The sequence below is a fragment of the Nyctereutes procyonoides genome, unplaced genomic scaffold (genome assembly GCF_905146905.1).
Source record: "Nyctereutes procyonoides isolate TBG_1078 unplaced genomic scaffold, NYPRO_anot_genome, whole genome shotgun sequence".
NCBI classification, from domain to species: Eukaryota; Metazoa; Chordata; class Mammalia; order Carnivora; family Canidae; genus Nyctereutes; species Nyctereutes procyonoides.
Genome location: NW_026575042.1, coordinates 20,332,062 through 20,351,440, shown reverse-complemented (window position 1 = coordinate 20,351,440; position 19,379 = coordinate 20,332,062). Strand labels below are relative to the sequence as shown.

Below are 19,379 nucleotides of genomic sequence, written 5' to 3'. Positions count from 1 at the left end.
CCAGCACTCTCTAATAGAACTTTCTACAATGATGGAATATTCTCTGGGCTGTCCAATTCAGGAGCCACTTGCCACGTGTGACTAAAAAGCACTTGCAATGTGGCTACTGGGGTGCCTGGGTGGCTCAGTGGTTGAGCATCTGCCTTTAGCTCAGGTCATGATCCCAGGGTCCTGGGATCAAGTCCCACATCCTGTTCCCTGCAAGGAGCCTGCTTCTCCCTCTACCTATGTCTCTGCCTCTCTGTGTGTCTCTCATGAATAAATAAATAAATAAAAAGAAAGAAAGAAAGAAAGAAAGAAAGAAAGAAAGAAAGAAAGAAAGAAAGAAAGAAATGTGGCTACTGTGGCTGAGAAAGTGAATTTGGAATTTTCTTAATAGTAACTAAAGTTTAAATACCCACAGGTGGCTAGTGGCTGCGATACTGGATGATAGAATTAAATAACCCTTGGCAGGGCCTGAGAGACTGTGTTCTAAGGCAACATTGAAAGGATATGCTGTCACCTTATTTCCAAGTTTCCATAATCTTTTTAAAACATTAACTGCCGATCTTCAACTGGGAGACTTTGAGAGCGGTAGGGGCCACAGAACTGGCCACTACATGTTTGTGTAGTCAGAAAAGCACATCTATTTAGTTCCAATCAATCACTACCCTGTTGCCGAACTATTAATTTTTCAGGAGAGGCCAGGCATGTGGGTTTTTATGCAAAATCTAATCAACAAATATGTGCTGAGCACCTACTATGGCCAGGGACTGATGGTGAAGCAGGTCATTGTAAGAACGAATAACACACCGCCCTTGCTCACACAGGCTCCTAGACTTTGTGCCGTGTTAAGCACAGTGATGGGGGTGAGCACTAAGTGTTCCAGGAGCCAGGGCACACCTAGCTCCAGCTGGGCAGTGAGGGAAGGAGAAGATGCCCACCAAGCAGACCCTTAGGTAGAAGTTGGCTGGGTGAGGGGAGCTGGAAGGGGCATCTTGGGCAGAGACATCAGCCCAACAAGAGACAAGAAAATGTGGTCCTGGGCACAGTGCGACATGTGAAGGAAACTGCAAGCAGTCAGAATCTTTAGAGCATAAAATTTGAGGCCAGAAGTGTCAGGAAGGAGAAGGAGAAGGGAAGCAAGAGTCAGACACAGAAGGTATTACAATCTATGACATGAAGGGCATTTTGTCACTGACTTATCAAGACAGTGGGATGAGGGGCACCTGGGTGGCTCAGTGGTTGACTTAGCGGTTGAGCATCTACCTTTGGCTCAGGTTGTGATCCCAGAGTCCTGGGATCCAGTCCCACATTGGGCTCCCTGCAGGGAGCCTGCTCCTCCCTCTGCCTGTGTTTCTGCCTCTCTGTGTCTCTCATAAATAAATATATAAAATCTTAAAAAAAAAAAAAAGACAGTGGGATGAACAGGTGGATGAACACAGTCATTTAACAAATAGTCTCCAGTGGTTGGTGCCAAAGACACTGAGGACAGAGGTAACTCAAATAGTGGGCTCTGTCTTTCGTGGGGTTTACATTCTACCTGGGTAAATCAAATGCTAAGCAAGTGAACAAAGGCAGAAGTAAGATAGAATTCTAGATAGAATTGGCCTTGGAAAGAGGAAGCAGGCACCTGGGGGCTCAATCCATTAAGTGTCTGACTCTTGATTTCAGCTCAGGTTGTGATCTCAGGGTAGTGAGATGGAGCCCAGCGAGGAGCCTGCTTAAGATCTTCTCTCTCTGCCTCTGCCCCTTCCCTCCACCCCCACCCCCACCCCCTGCTAGCTCTCCCTAAAATAAATAAATAAATGAATAAATAGAGGAAATAGAATATGGGGGAGCATGACTGGAAGCTGAGTGACAGGGGTAGTTAGGCTGTTGCTCTAAGAATCGCTTGGTAACATTTTTTATAGCTAAACTTAAAAATCTAAATAGGAAAACAAAGGGCATTTGAGAACAGAAGAGGAAAAAGCACCTGTGATCTTGCTACATTAACATCACTTCGGGCCGGTCTGGTGGCCCAGCGGCTTAGCGCCACCTTCAGCCCAGCTGTGATCCTGGAGACTCGGGATCGAGTCCCACTCAGGCTCCCTGCATGTCTGCCTGTGTCTCTGCCCCATTCTCTCCCTCATTAATAAAATCTTTTTAAAAAAATAATAAAAATAAAAGGTGATTTAACTTAAAAAAATCATCCAATTTGGTTAGAATGCATTTCACTCAGTCTGGACCCACATACATGTGCGTTTTATATAATTGATCATAAACTGGATGTACAATTTTGTAGTCAGCTCTCTGCACTTGACTTTATAAGCCATTTCCATGATAACTATTGTCCCGACCATTATTAATTTTCAATCTCTGCATTATTGTACATCCAGTGGGCCTCACATAGAGGATATATCCTTTACACAACTAGGGTGTTTTATAAATGTTCATGTTTCTCAGCAGAAACACCTTTGCACATACCTATTTTTCCTTTTCTTTTTTCAGATAACTTCCTTAGGATAAATCTCCTGAAGTGAGAGATGTCCTGTGGCAGAGGGAATACTTAGTCTTAGAGCTTGCAATAAGCATCAACAAATTGTTTTCCAAAAGGAGTAAGAAGGGAGACAGTCCTAGGGAGACTGTGCGTGCGTGTGTGGGAACACGAACCCGCAAAACCCCGAGCCACTGTCCTGCGTGAGGGCAGGGGCCTGGCCTGCTCCCCCGTTGCTGTGGCCGCAGGGCCCGGCGCCCGGGGAGAGCTCAATAACCCAGCCCGGGACTGACTTCCACAGCTCCAGATTCGCAGCTGCGCTTGTTGTGCTCCAAAGCTTAGAAACGTCCCAGCCAGGGATGGATATTTTATATCACTGCTTTCTTAGCTTTGGCTTTTGGTTAACAAATGAGACTGGGCTGAATGTTTTTGGAGATTGAGCTACCAAAGCAAGCCAAGCACAAGTCCCAGTCTCCCCCTCCAAATTTCTAGAAAATACTTAAAAGATACAGATGCTGGGGCGCCCAGGTTGGCTCAGTTTGTTGAGCACCTGAATTCAGCTCAGGTCATGATCCCGGGGTCCTGGGATCGAGTCCCACATCAGGATCCCTGCTCAGTGGGGAGCCTGCTTCTCCCTCTTCCTCTGCTGTTGTCCTGCTGTGCTCTCTCTCTCTCTGTGTCAAATAGATAAAATCTTTAAAAAAAATTTTCAAAGATTTTTAAATTTTCTTTTTAAAGATTTTATTTACTTATTCATGAGAGACACACAGAGAGGCAGAGAGGTAGGTAGAGGAAAAAGCAGGCTTCCTTCAGGGAGCCCGATGAGAGACTCGATCCCAGGACCCCAGGATCATGCCTGGAGCCAAAGGCAAACAAACAGTCAACCACTGAGCCACCCAGGCCTTCCCCTCCAAAAAAATTTTGTATTTAAAAAAAAAAAAGATACATATGCCTTATGCCTTATGTTAGATAGCCGTGTGTGTGTGTGTGTGTGTGTGTGTGTGTGTGTGTGTGTTTATACGTCCCATTCAGCCCCCCACCCCCACCCCTCAATCACCCAGCCCAAGCTGTGGTGAGCAATATACACAGAGGGCCCAGCATGGCCAACATAGGAAAACAGGCACGGTCTTCCGCTGGCTTCTTACAAGCAGCTTCTGAGACAAAAATCTGTGGGAAACTGATATATTAGGAAATATTCCCAGAAACAAGGAGCAGGAGAGTGAGGAAGCGTGACCAGGAAGAGAGAAGAAGGTGCAAAAGTGCTTTAGCCAACAGAGGCTCTCAGAGGATAACTGGCTTAATGCAGGGAGCTCTGGAGACAGCACAGGTCACACCTCTGAGCTGTCCCCACCAAGGAATGAGGGACTTGGAGGATTTATAGCCCCTGTCCCCTCAGTACCTCAACTGTGCCCAGAAACACTAGTGCCCAGGCACCTCTGGCTCTTGATATGTGCTGGCGAAGTGTGGTCCAGCAGGCTGCCATGTGGCCTGCAGCAGACTCCCAGCAGCTGGCTGAAAGCACACAGCAGCCTGTTTAGGGGAAAGTGGTAAAGGGATTTCGAGGGCAGGTGGATGGAGCCCTGCCAGCTCCTGCTTCAAGCTCACAAGGGTAATCACCATGAAAACTAACCCCATGAAAGAACACATCAATTTAACCGATAAAAGAACAAACACAAAATGAAGTTGGATCAAAAAAGAAAGGACTCTAGAAGTTTCATCTTCATGGACACAGAAGCAGATAGCATATCTGCTAACTCAAATGGAGGTCATGAAAAGTAAGTTTTTGATCACTAATGTTAAAAAAAAAAAAAGTAGGGATCCCTGTGTGGCTCAGCGGTTTGGCACCTGCCTTCAGCCCAGGGTGTGATCCTGGAGTCCCAGGATCGAGTCCCGCATCAAGCTCCCTGCATGGAGCCTGGTTCTCCCTCTGCCTGTGTCTCTGCCCCCCCCCCCTGTGTGTGTTTCTCATGAATAAATAAGTAAAATCTTTTTTTAAAAAAAAAGTAGATACATTAAATAGCAGAATGGAACATGTGAGGAACAAACCAGTGGGCTAGAAGATTAAGGAATTCCCTGAAAAGAAATGAAATGTATGGAAAATAACTTAGGAACATGGGAAATAATTTCATAAGCCTCCCACATCCAGCTAATAACATTTCCAGAATAAGAAGACAAAGAACATAGATGGGTGAAAATACTGCAGTGATAACGGAAGAAAATTTCCAAAGTTAATAAAATACATGAGTCCTCCGAACAAAAATACCCAACAAGACCAGGCAGGAAACATGAAAAATGCTGCATGCATCATGCTGACATCGTTGTAAAATATCAGAACACCAAGGACAAAGAGAAAGTCCTAAATTTCCCTGAGAGAAAAGTAGATTATACATAGGATTTAAAAAAAAAAGAAGAAGAAGAAGAAGGAGAAAGAAGGAATATCACACTGACCTCATACTTCACATCAGCAATAGTTGATGGGGGAAGACAGTGAAGCTAGATCTTTAAAATTCATGGAAGCAGGTTGTGAACAGAGACTCAAGTGAAAAAATCATTCACACGGGGAACAAAAAAAGGCATTTCAGACAAGCAAGAAAATGAAAATGTACCATTCACCAACCGCATCTGGAAGGATTGCTAGAGAATGTAGTCAGCAAAGCAACAGAAAAATTCATTTAAGAGCAGCAGCAGAGAAGCCATAATAAACTAATGAGAAAATGAACTGGTAAAATGTAATGTTAAAAAAAACAAGCATTGGGCAGCCCGGGTGGCTCAGCTGTTGAGCGCCACCTTCGACCCAGGGCGTGATCCTGGAGACCTGGGATCGAGTCCCACATCGGGCTCCCTGTATGGAGCCTGCTCCTCCCTCTGCCTGTGTCTCTGCCTCTGTGTGTGTGTGTGTGTGTCTCATGAATAAACAAATAAAATCTTAAAAAAAGGAAAACAAGCATTAATCAGGTTTCCCACTTATTGAACACTTATTGTGCACTTATAACATGTGCAACACATTGCAGCTTTGCTTATTGATCATCTTCAAAGAAGTGCCAAGCAACCAACATCTCCAAATGAATAGCCTCTGTAGCATCATAATGAACTTCACTGAAAATTGGTAAATGCACAGAGGAGAGCCCGCCACAGTCGGGACGGGAAGACTCGGTTTATATGGAGGAGTGAAATGAGGGTCTGGATGGAGCCCCTTCCCAGGGCCTTTGTCCACTGGACCGACAGTCTTAGTCCATTGGAAGGACCTCCTGGATAATACACACTCCCCCTGGTTTGTATTCCCTCTTCTCAAACCACAAGTCCTCAAAATGAATTTGTGTAATTTGCCCTTCTGGTCTTTCTATTAGAGTGCTTCAATTATTCCACTGAAACCTGCCAAAAGCTTTCAGACCTTTGGCGGCGACTGGCAGTGAAATTGAGTAACAAATGCGCTCAAGTCATCAGGGGCGCTCTTGTTTAAGAAGAAAGGAAGGAGCTGCCCCTAAGTGTCCACATCCCCTCATTTATAACACCTCTTAGAAGTTTAAATCTATTTGCTTTTCTCTGATTGATTTGATCCTTTCGGAGTCAGCTCCTCTTGCAGAGCAGGCTGCGGCAGGCGGGTGGCTGTCTTTGTTCCCGGAGTCCTGTCCACCGGGGCAAGACGGTGCATTTTGTTTCCATATCAGGAACTTCAGTGATCTCTGTCTCCTCGGGGATTAGAGATTGTTAATTACTTTCTGTGAAAGAGGGAGCCTGCAGCACTGCAGCTTGGCAGGTTTGCTAAAAATAGAGGCTATAGGTTATTTTTAAAAACCCTCATCCAGAGATCATGACCATGAGTCACATTTATCTCCGCAGTTTGCTTGCTGAAGGAAAACCACATGGCTCTGTGGACATTTTAAACCCTCCCTGAAACATTGCCACCTCTGCAGAACAAACAGTCACACCAACCCACCCAGGAGGAAATGGAGGAGAACTTGGACAGGAGGACTTTTAAGACCCAATTTAGTCTAAAATAGATAGTCCATACCCAAAGGATAGGCGCTATTTTCTGAGCACTAACTCTTAACTAATGTTGGTCAGGCTGCTGTACAGCTCTTTCTACTAATTGTTAGCTTTTTTTCTTTTCCTTTCCAAGGAATATTCATAATCTAATGAAGAAATATTCGCTGCAGAGGAGTTCCATGGCATGGGAGGTATCAGTCTTCTCTGAGACACCAATTTCACTTGCTTACAGAACATTAAAAAGAAATTTTAAGAGAGAAATGCATTAATCTACAGCTACTTATGATTAGGCTGTTCTGGCTAAAACGGAATACATTATCTGTAAGACATCTTTCATACTCCCAAGGCACTTTAAAATAATGAAAACATATAAAATAATATCTAAGTAATTAAAGTAATGGCAAATAAAAACTTAGCATTATATGGAATTGCCTATTGGAGTAATATATCTCTTTTTATAAGCCCTTTGTGATATTGCTATTAATTTTTAAGTAACAAAATACTGCTCTTGAACCAAAAACGGGATATTAACTAACACATACACTATTAATTGCTTTGCAAATGCAAAGTGCTAAATTCTAGTTTATAAAAATAAACCTTTGAGGTTATCTAATAAAATCTATACACAGTGCCCACTTCTGAATCATGTAAGCAGTGGAGGAGGCTCCCCGTATTGAAAGCATAGAAATTGCTTCTTAAGACCCTGCATCTCTTCTGCGCTGCTCCGTGCACATCCAGAAGCCTGGTATTATGTACCCTTTACTCCCACCTCACATGGTCATTCTGTCCCTTAGCCCAGCACCTTCCAGATATTCAGGCAGTTATTTTCCCATTCCCTTTCAGCTAATGGAATTTCCGACCCACAAGTAGGGCACTTCATAAAACAATGTCAATTCTTGGGGCACCCGGCTGGCTCAGTCAATGGAGCATGCAACTCTCCATATTGGGGTTATAGGTTTGAACCCCACATTGAGTGTAGAGATAACTTTAAAAAGTTAGAAATCTTTAGGGCCACCTGGGTGGCTTAGTGGTTGAGCCTTTGGCTCAGGATGTGATCCTGGAGTCCTGGGATGAATCCCACATCGGGCTCCCTACAGGGAGCCTGCTTCTCCCTCTGCCTGTCTCTGCCTCTTTCTGTGTCTCTCATAAACAAATAAATTTCAAAAAAAAAAAAAATAGAAATCTTAAAAAAAAATCTGCAAAAAACAAAACAAAATTAAATCGATGCCAATTCTTGTAGATGATATTCTGTCCCTAGACCGGCCTTTTCTCTTGGCAGCCTCCTGCCGTGATGATGTCTCTATGGCTTCATGTCCCATGGAATTGGCCTGATGACCTGAATTGTCTTTATTCACCCGAGTATGATTGATTCAGTCAGCACATCCTGAGTTACCTGGAACCATAGTCTACACCGTGCTGTACATACCACTCATCCCCAAGACAGGGCCAGCAGCTTAGGGTGCATGGACTTAAGGAAGCACTTAATCTTGGATTCAGGTAAGTGTAGGGCTGTAGGGTCAGCATTTGACAACCCAAAAGTGAGCGCCTCCTTAAATCCTGCGCCCTAGCACCTCACTGCTTAAAGGAATGCTGACTTAGTCACAATCCAGCTTTTCCAACCCCAGTTCTAAGCAGGATTCACCGAAAATTGCAAGCAGCAGGCAGAAAGGGGAGTTAAAGGGGAAGATCACTTAAACCTGGATACAGGTTCCCCTTTGCAGCCACTTCCCCTACTCCCCAGCTCTCAGCAAGAAAAATTGTGTCTCTGGAACTGATAGACTGGGCTCCTCCGCTTGTAAAACAAACCGTGTTTAACATAACAAACTGCTTCTTGCCAGTGCTTCCATAAACTCTCCGAGGGAAAACACATGCTATGCATGTATAAAATCATGAAGTTTTCTAACATTTTTAAGATGACCTATTTTCCTCTTAGAGATTTTCAATGTATAGGAATATATTAAAGGTCTAAGAGTTCTTGTCGGAGAAAAAAGCAGTCTGTTTAAATTTGTTGCAATGAGCCTTTGACCGCAGAGCCTCTTCTGGGAGGTGGGAGGCATCTGTAGGTATCATACAGAACCAATGTTCTGAGGAACTTGGTTTAAGAAACCAAAATGAAGGAGTGCCTGGGTGGCTCAGTCGGTTAAGTGTCTGCCTTCGGCTCAGGTCGTGTCTGGGGGTCCCATGGCTGGGCAGGGAGTCGGCTTCTCCCTCTCCCTCTGCCCCACCCTCCACTTGTTCTCTCCTCCCCCCAAATAAATATAAAATCTTAAGAAGAAGAAACCATAATGAAGTAGACTGTGCTTTAGATATAATTCAGGAGACATGGACTCGAAGCCTGCTCAGGAGTAATGGGACTAAGCACTCTGTTCACCCTGTTCCCAGATCCATAAATTGAGGGGGAGGGGAACAGATGTACCCTTCCAGCTGTAGGCGGTTAGAGCCCTATAACTCATTGCTTCCTGCCTTCATGGGTGATCATGGTTCCTTGGTGGGTCCCTGGGGGGGGGATCTTTATATAAAAACATATGGGGCCCCAGCTTGGCATTCTCAGGTTCAGTTGCTGGTTGAGAATTACTTTGAAGTGGTATTTCAGAAGAATTCAGAAAAGCGGTCTCACCTTATATATGTCAGAAACATTTAGGTGGGGTAACTGAGTAGTGCCATCCCCTGGGCTTATTCAGAGGCTGAGAGAAACCCAATACCAACCAGAAGACCTACCAACACTGCAACCTCCTAAACCTTTCAATGGTTTCCAAAGGGCTTCCAGGATTTCCATCCCACATCAGTTTAGGGACTTCAGTTAACTCCAGCTTCAAGCCAACTTTGGATGTTAACACTGACTAATTGTCAGCCTAATCTTTATTCAAATATATCAATACTTTTCAGGCCAACAAAAAAAGGCAAATATTTACCCCTTGTGTTAAAGTAACCAACTTTTAAATAATAGTCTTTGCTTGAATCACTAATAATCATTTTATCAATTTTCTCCCATGTTTTGAGAGATCTTGTCTAGCAAACTATATTTACTAAGTAATTAATTTGTTTTCCCTTAAAAAATTAATCCAAAGCACATATCACTTGGCTGTCTTCCCAGCCAAAAGCAAAGATACTTGTTTTATGAGTTATATTTATTCGTTCAGCTTTAAAAATTTGTGTTTATTTTGTCTTACTGTAGTTTTTATTTAAGCAAATGTACAGAACGTCTGTGATTCTGTTTGACAAAATACCTAATGAATACCAGTGGATGCTCACATGGCTCGTGCTTCAGGGGCTGCTGACGGGGGGTTATGGAATGGGGTTCCAGCACATTTTAATTCATCCAGTCACTTGGTTTTCAGTGGGACCTTTCCTCAGGAGAGCTCGTGTCCCACTGAAATTTCCTATCCTCAGTGTAATAAACCTGTCACCAAGATCATAAAAAATTGGTAGGGAGCGTTTATTAAATGCAGATCCGTGGTGCTCCGCAACAACCCTCCCGGCATCACTCCAGCGCGGAGGTGCCCCAGGCTCTGCGCACCCAGCAGGCTCCATCCAGATCTCTCCACTGGTACCAGGAGAATGGCAGTTGGGTTGACAGTTCCCCTAGAGATGGGGACTCCCCTCCTATCCCCTAAGGCAATGGGGTACAATTTTGACCTCTTTGGGATTCAGGGGTTCCTTTTATAAAGAATCAGACTCAGAATACCTGGGTGTCTCAGTGGTTGAGCATCTGCCTTTGGCTCAGGTGGTGATCGCAGGGTGCTGGGATCAAGTCCCACATCAGGCTCCCCATAGGGAACCTGCTTCTCCCTCTGCCTATGTGTCTGCCTCTCTCTGTGTCTCTCATGAATAAATAAATAAAATCCTAAAAAAAAAAAAAAAAAAAAAAAAGCACCAGACTCTAGTGGGTCTGGTTTACTTTGTCCCAGAATTCTCTAAGGATACATACAAAGATAAAGATACATGGTCCCTCTTTCCCAGGTGCCCTGCCTTGGAGAAATGAATTTCAGTGCTCTCAGATGGGATCAATATTTCTGGGATAGCGATCTTTACCACAACCCCACAACCCCCACTCCTCATCTTATTCTTGTTTTCTGCCCATCACACCCCTTACCACCAAGTCAGGCCTGTTAAGCAGCTATGAACTCATTGTCCCAGGGGATGGATGTGCCCGGGCAGAGCAGAAACAAAGGTATCTTCACTGCTTAAACTCCAGGAGGCCAGAAGCCAACCAAATGTTTGTAGAAGCAAAATGTTAGAGAGACTTGCTGTTTGAGGGAAGATTTCCTCGGGGCTAGAGAGGAAAGACAGGGGTGAGTCTGGAGAGAGAAGGCTTATGTTCTGCTTCTTAGCAGAACCCTAGGCAGCAAAACCTAAAAGAGGTTTGTAAAACCTGAGGGCTGGGGGTTCTGCTTCCACTCAAGCCCTGCAATGGTAGCAAGACCCCACAGAGGAAAAGGCTCTACGGTATGTCCAGGTGGAGCCAGCTCCGTGGGATTTCCACTCCATAGGAAGTCACAGAAACAGCAGAATGAGGCCTCTGCACCAGCACAAGACCCAATGGGGCAATTTGGTGTCTCGGGGGGACCTGAGTAAGAGATGACCAAGAACTCAATGATCCCCTCCAATGCCTTGACAATACATGAGTCCTGAGAAGAGAGTAAACACTTGATTTAAATTAAGTTTCTGCAAAAAAAAATAATAAATAAATAAAAATTAAGTTTCTGCCACTCTAGAAAGAATGAAAACTTAAAAATTAGTAAGTTTTTTTTTTCTTAGGTTTTATGTACTTATTTTAGAGAGAGAGAGAGAGAGAGAGGGAAAGTGAGCAAGCATAAGAGAGCAAGCCTCTGGGGGCAGAGACAGAGGGAAAGGGAGGAGCAGACTCCCTGCTGAGCAGGAAGCCCAATGCAGGGCTCAACCCCTGGACCCTAAGATCATGACCTGAGCTGAAGGCAGATGCTTAACCCACTGAGCCACCCAGGCAACCCTAGTGAGTTGTTTTTATTTTTATTTATTTATTTATTTTTAAGATTTTATTTATTTGTTCATGAGAGATGCAGAGAGAGAGGCAAAGACACAGGCAGAGGGAGAAGCAGGCTCCATGCAAGGAGCCTGATGTGGAACTCGATCCCAGGGCTCCAGGATCACGCCCTGGGCCGAAGGCAGGCACTCAACCGCTGAGCCACCTAGGCGTCCCGTGAGTAGTCTTTAAAATTGTGTTTATTGGGTGCCTGAGTGGCTCAGTCGGTTAAGCATCTGCCTTCAGCTTGGGTAGTGATCCCAGGGTCCTGGGATTGAGTCCTACATCAAGTCCTGCATCCAGTCCCCCAACAGACTCCCTGCTCTGTGGGGAGCCTGCTTCTCCCTCTTCCTCTGCCTGCCCTTTCCGTTGCTTGTGCATGTGCCCTTTCTCTCTGTCAAATAAATAAATAAAATCCCTTTTTTAAAAATTGTGTTTATTTTCTATCAGAGTAATGGGATGAAATTTCTATCCACAATTTGTCCTGGGGAGAAGGGAAAAGCAGCCTAGCCCTCCAAGCACAGGTCCCCTGTCAACAGTCTCCTGCCCCCTTCTCCCCACTACCCATATCTTCACCATTCTTCCCTAACTGGTGGAACCCTTGCCCTCTGAGAAGCCAAATGCTTCCTTCTCCAGAAGCCAGGAGCCTACTCTCCAGTGATTAGAGTGAACATCAACCATTAGGGTAAAGGCAAGGTGGTCCGATGCCAAGAACTGAATTCCAAAGACCATTGGTAATTGACTATGTGGAAGACCAAAGAGGAGGTTGGTTCTCCTAACCTGGAGCACGCTGTGTGGATGTGACTGTACACAGGGATAACAGGAGGTAGAAAACAGATGAATGGAGACATTTGCCTTTTTAGATTAGATTCCTAGTCTCTTTTTTCTTCAAGTTTCCTGTGGCAACAGATTGAAAGTGACAAGAGAAGAAAGGTTTAATTTGTCCCATCTTTGAACACATTACCCCCCCACACACTGCCCCTACAAAGGTAATAAAAATGATGCATACACACCTATACCCTAACAAGATATCAAAGTTAAAGAGGCCAAGCTCATCTTTTTACAAAAATGGGAAACTGAATCCCAGAATTAATACTATAGTTTCACTAAAATCTACTATTCAACAGATATATTTTCTTTTCAGATAGCTTTTCTTCGGAGAGGAAAGAAAGCTTTAAAATGCAAGGTCTCCGTTGGTTTTGGGGCCCTTGCTACCCACCTCCATAAATTGTCAAATTGACCCAAGTCCTGGCAGTAGAAGTTGATGGGGAGGACCCAACATCAATTCTTTTGGGTTTTTTTCTGAATTATAATTAACATACAATATTAGATTAGTTTCAGGTGTACAACATAGTGATTTGATATTTTTATATATTACAAAATGATTACTATGAAACATCTAGTTATCACCTGTCACTAGACAAAGTTACTACAATATGATTGACTGTATTGCCTATACTGTACATTACATCCCTGTGACCTATTTATTTTATAACTGGAACTTTGTACCTCATAATCCACTTTACTTGTTTCTCTGGTGTCCCCCCCCCCCCCGCTCCCCTCTGGTAACTACCAGTTTGTTCTCAGTATCTAAAGGTCTGTTTCTATTTTATTTTGTTGGTTCATTTTTTTAAAATTTATTTATTTATTTAGATCTCACAGATGAGTAAAATCATATGGTATTTGTCTTTCTCATTTCACTTAGCATAAAACCCTCTAGGTCTGTCCTTACTGTTGCAAATGGCAAGATTCCATTGTTTTTCATGACTGAGTAATATACCATTATATATACATACCACATCTTCTTTATCCATTCATCTGTCCATGGACACTTAGGTTATTTTCCATATCTTGGCTATTGTAAACAATGCTGTAATAAACATAGGGGTACATTTATCTTTTAGAATTAACCTTTCCTTTTTCTTCAGCTAAATACCCAGAAGTGGAATTGGTATATTGTATGGCAATTCTATGTTTAATTTTTTGAGAGACTTCCATACTGTATTCCATAGTGGCTGTGTCAGTGCACATTCCCACTCACGGTGCATGAGGGTTCTGTTTTCTCTACATTCTTGCAAACACTTGTTATTTCTAGTCTTTTGTGGGATGGAGGTGGTAATAGCCATTCTGACTGGTATAAAATGATATCTCATTGTGGTTTTGATTTGCATTTCCTATGATCAGTGACATGTAGTACTCTTTCATATGTCTGTCAGTCATCAATGTCTTCTTTGGAAAAATATTCAGATCTTCTCCCCATTTTTTAATCTGGTTGTTTCTTTGTTATTGTGTTATATGAGTTCTGTATATATTTTGGATATTAACCTCTTATTGGATATATCACTTGTAAGTACCTTCTTCCATTCCATAAGTGGCCTTTTGTTTTGTTGGTGATTGCCTTCCCTGTGCACCAACATCAGTTCTTGTTTTCTGCTATTTCTACTGCTGGTGCCAGCCTTCTCTTATCTTGACCAGGTCCCACTTCTCTCGAGTCATTTTAAATAGGAAAACTCTCTTCATAAGATCCAACTCTCAATAATCCACCTAGCCAATAAAAAAAAAAGTATACGTGGAACCCTAAGATAATCCAAATAACTAATTCTGGTCATTAATTTTAGACTTCTCCCTCCCTGGGAGATTCAAGAGCTGCTGAAATACCAAGAAATAAATTACTGAATTGAGTTTCACTTCTCACAGCCTACCATCTGGTGAAGGTGCTAATGAGCAATGATGTGCCCCCACAGGAAGGAAGAAATTAGGAGAAGTAGGACTGGGACTCCAGGGCTACATGAGTTATAATCAAGCCCTCTGTGACTCAAAGTTGCCTGGACTTTCAAGCAAATCTGGTTTGGGTTTTACTTCCCTAGGATTTATTAGCCATTAGAAATAAAAATTAGACGCTTTCCTTCCTTCTTCCCTTCCTTCCTTCTTTCCTTCCTTCCTTCCCCTTTCTTTCCCTCCCCTCTTCCCTCCCTCCCTTCCTGTTCAGGAGCATTGCTGAGTATCTATGAAGTGTCCATCCTACCATCAGTTTTACATTGCAATGCCAAGGGTCTGAAAATGGATGAGGAATTGCCTATGTTTCCATCAAGCACTAGAGCCCTGGACTCAAACTACATTCCTGGAGGAGAAGACAACTAAAAAGTGGCATAATTTGGGGCATCTGGGTGGCTCAGTCAGTTAAGCATCTGACTCTTGATTTTGGCTCAGATCATGATCTTAAGGTTATGAGACTGAGTCCCTTGTCAGGCTCCTCACTGGGAATGGAGCCTGGTTAAGATTCTCTCTCTCTCTCTCTCTCTCTCTCTCTCTCTCTCTTTCCCTCCCACCCCTCTAAAAAAAGCAGCATAATTTATCTTTATTTGTAACTATTATTAATATACAGAATGCCTCTATTGTCTCCACTGAAATCTTGAGCTTGTCTCTTTCAATATAGTCACTGGAGAATGAGCAAAATAGGACTGCTTTTTCATTAAAATTTTTTTAAGTAAATTCTATTCCCATCGTGGTACTTGATCTCATGACCCCAAGACCAAGAGTCACATGCTCTACCATTTGAGCCAGTCAGGCACCCCACAAGTATTTTCTTAAAAGCAAAACTCAGTGAGTAAGAGAAAGGACACTAAATGTAGAATTCTTCAGAGGACACAAGTTGAAGGATTCTTAAACCTAAGTAAGTTAGGCAGTGCAGAACTATATAATGTATATGATACAAGGGGCATTTGGCAGTTTCTCTCCAGACTGAATATGCAGGATGATGAAATATTTACCTTGCTGTAGAAAAATCCATATTTTGCACAACCAGATATCTATTTTGATTTCGACACTAGCATTTTATTATCAGTGTCTGTAACTCTGAAAATGTGTTAGAGTTATTATTATTATTATTATTATTGCTTAAACAGAATAAAAACAGGAACACCTGGGTGGCTCAGTGGCTTAGTACCTTCCTTCAGCCCAGAGCATGATCCTGGGGTCTCTGGATGAGTCCTGTGTCGGGCTGCATGGAGCCTGCTTCTCCCTCTGCCTGTGTCTCTATCTCTCTCTGTCTCTCTCTCTCATGAGTAAATAAATAAAATCTTAAAAAAAAAAAAGAGTAAAAACATTGCTTCACTAGAACATGGGCATAAGAAAAAAAATAAGTAATCCTGTCTAGTTTTATAAACTGAAGCTGTATTAAAGTGACTGATTAATACTATACATGTCTTTTTCTGGGCCTCTTGCAACCCTAATAACATTTAAACCATTAATATAAGATAATTGCCTTCTGAAAGGAAAGGAAAATATGAGAACTACTTGTCTTCACCAATTCAGTACCAAATAATAATATTAGAACTAGGTTCTAGAAAATATAGCCCTAGAAATATAGAGCCAGCATCAGGCAAACCAGGAAATGTGTTTCTTCATCTTTCATTTTCAGTGCATCCCATTTGGTTTTCTACTTTATCTCCCATCCCTTATTTATCATGAAGTACAAAATCAGATAACTACATAAAATATTTGCAAGCTGGTTAAATGTACAAAAACTAGTTGAAGTAAAAGGAGCGTCAGACAGCAGAGGAGAAGAGAATCAGCTTTGGAGTTCGTGAACCTGCATGAGAATCCTAGCTCTACATTCAAATAGCTCTGTGGCCTTGGTCAGGTCCCTTAATCTCTGAGTCCAAATTTTCCCAACTGAAAAAATGGAATAGTAATATTTATGCCATTGGGTTTGTTACTAGAATTAAATGAGGCAATGTAGGTAAAACACATGGTTCTCGGCCCCTGGGTGGCTCAATGGGTTAAGTATCTGCCTTTAGCTCAGGTTGTGACCCAGAGTCCTGGGATTGAGTCCCACATCAGGCTTTGCTCAGTGAGGAGTCGGTTTATCCCTCTGTACCTCACTCCGCTCATACTCACTCCCTCTCTTGCTCTCTCTCTCGTGTCCTCTCAAATATATAAATAAAATCTTAAAAAAAAAAAACATGGTCATGCTCAGTAAACAGTTCTATCTGGTGAGCCCATGTAAGTTTTAATAGTTAAATATGTTGTCGCTTTTCATAAGTAATTTTTTGCTTTTGTGTTTTTATAAGACTTTCTGAGGCATTAACTCAAAAGAGGAAGCCCTGTGGGAATTTCCCACATCATAGCAAGTTATTTGGGAAAGATGTACTTGAGGCTTCAGGGCCTTTGGGGAGTTTGTCCAGTTGTGTCACCAAGATATTATAAGATATAATCTTCTATATGTGTCCAGAGCTATACGTATCACCTAACAACTCCTGGCTTCTCTGTTTCTGTTGGTGTATCATTTGTGTTGTTATTTGGGTGAATGGAGGCCTGGGCATAGCACTCAGAGAGAACTCTAAGGATGAGGCACCTCTGACATGAAGGCCATGTGCTTCTCATGACATTCTCACAACCAGAGCAGAGGGTTATGAATATCTGTCTCTGACAGTGACAGTTTACCCTCATTGTTCCTACAGGATTATGTATAGCACCTCCTCCCCTCTTCCCTCTTAAAATCATCCCAGGTTGGATGGTGAAAATTATATAGTTGCCTCAATCAGAGTGAAGTATATATGAACAAGAACAGTAAATCACAAAAGGGAAAATGATAAAATACTACACTAATTCACAGACTCCAAGATGCTTAGATTGCATCAATGTGAAGACACACCACCATGTCAGATTCCATGAAGAAGGAAAACAACCCCAGTGTGTTAGTTTGCTAGGGCTGCCATGACAAAGTACCAACAGACTGGGTGGCTAACACCACAGAGACTTATTGTCTCACAGTCCTGAAGCTAGACGTCCAAGAATAAGATGGGAGCTGGGTTGGTTTCGTCTAGAGGATACTCTCCTTGGTTGGTAGGTGGCTATCTTCTCTCTGTGTCTTCACAAGCTCTTCCCTCTGTGCTTGTCTATGTCCTGCTCTCCTCCCCTTATAAGGACACCAGTCATACTGAATTAGGGCCCACAATGAAGACTGACTGACTGACTGACTGACTGACTGACGTACTTACTTACTTACTTACTTACTTACTTACTTACTTACTTTATTTATTTATTTATTTATTTATTTATTTATTTAAAATTTCACCCATTTACTCATGAGACACACAGAGAGAGGCAGAGACATAGGCAGAGGGGGAAGCAGGCTCCCTATGGGGAGCCCAATGTGGGACTCGATCCCAGGACCCCGGGATCATGACCTGAGCCAAAGGCAGATGCTCAACCACTGAGCCACTCAGCTGCCCCTGAAGACCCCTTTAACTCCATCACCCCTTTAAAGACCCTGTCTTCAAACGCAGACACACTCTGACATTCTGGAGGTTAGGATTTCAACATCGGAATTTAAATTTAAAAATTTTTTTTTAAGATTTTTTTCTATCCATCCACAAGAGACACACACAGAGAGAGAGAGAGAGAGAGAGAGGCAGAGACAGAAGCAGACAGAGAAGCAGGCTCCACACAGAGCCCGATGTGGGACTCGATCCTGGGGCTCCAGGATCAGGCCCTGGGCTGAAGGCAGGCGCTCAACCACTGAGCCACCCGGGCGTCCCTCAACATCAGAATTTTGCCAGGATATAATTCAGCCCATCATACACACCAGTCAAACTCTGGCATACCATCAGTTGTTAGATGTACCCCAATGTCAGAGATATTTCCATGTGAACAAGTGTGCATGTCAGAACTACATAGTTCTAGAATGTGGTCGGTCTGGAAGGGGGAGGACTAGTGTGCCATTCCATATGCTTTGGCTCATGTGGGCATGGAAATTTATAAACTTTTTCCTCTAAAACCGTTGCTGTCTCCCCTTTCCCCTCCTGAGGGACCTGGGAGAGGAAGGGAGAGCGTAGCTGCCCAGATTGCGATCTTGATTGCTTCCCCTCCCTGGTGCCTCACTTCCTGCCAATTCTTCTTCTGTCACAGTGCCCAGACTGCCCCTTCCTTTCTCCCTACCCACACCCGCATCGGCCCTTAGCTCATACCTGGACAGATTCCATAGCTCCCAAGAGGTCTTCCCACATCCATCCCCTTCTTTTCCCTCCTCATCCGTCCTGACAGAAGCGTGGATCTGCAAAATGATTCTCAAAACTGCAGCCTCCCTCACGCCACACCCCTAATGGAAAGTCTTAACTGGCCCTTCATTCCTGAAGAATGAAATCCCAGTGTGTCTTAGCCCAACACTTAGGTGAGGTCTTCCACGCCCAGTCTGGCCCCCAGCCTCCCATCCAGCTGCATCCTGTGAGCCTCCTCCACAGCCAGCATTCCCACCTCCAGGCATTTGTACTCCCTGTGCCCCTTGTCTGGCAGGCTCGGGCTCTGGGCCTGTCTGAATGCTACCATGTAATTATTACATGTAGTTATTTGTGTCTGACTCTGCAACTAATAGCCATCCAAATGATCAAGACTGTAATGTACTCCATTAACCACATTGGTTGAGAAAGGATTTGTTTCTCCGTGGCTCCTCCAGAAAGAATGAAAAGTATTTCCCCCACCCCCTCCCGCCACCCTCCCCTGAGAGAAGGTAGCTGGCTGGGCCTTTGTGTTTTGGAAGTCTGACTTCCCTTAGCCCCAGAGAGAGTTAACAGTCTTTTTTGTGTGTTTTCTGTGAGAAAAAGGGAAGCTGCCTGGTGGGATAGCCTCCCCTTTTGTTTTCTGAGGTCTAGGTCACAGGTTAAAATTGGTGGCTTGGGATATCTTTTTTTGACCTGGTAGTATTTTACATAAATTCTAAATATTAATTGTAATTTTCAGAAAGTATATTTCCTGTGAAAATCTAAATTTCTGGGTTCTTTTTTTAAAAACCCTCAAATTTAACATCTCTGGGTTCCCTATTTTCATGTGGCAAAAATTGGCAGAGTTATGCTGGTTCCTGTTAAACAGGTCACCTACTTTCCAGTTTACCGCAATCCCCACTACTCCCCAAGAACTTACATGACTCACATCATT

The 19,379-nt window shown here is 43.3% G+C and overlaps 1 long non-coding RNA gene across 1 annotated transcript; it reads right to left on the bottom strand.

The window, feature by feature from the left end:
* Window positions 1-12,000: 12,000 nt before the first annotated feature.
* Window positions 12,001-18,513, bottom strand: LOC129507138 (uncharacterized). Its single transcript, XR_008663932.1, has 3 exons — window positions 18,416-18,513; window positions 13,241-13,314; window positions 12,001-12,341 (listed from the first exon to the last, which is right to left on the bottom strand). It is a non-coding gene; the product is annotated as an uncharacterized LOC129507138 (long non-coding RNA).
* Between the last annotated feature and the right edge of the window lie 866 nt (window positions 18,514-19,379).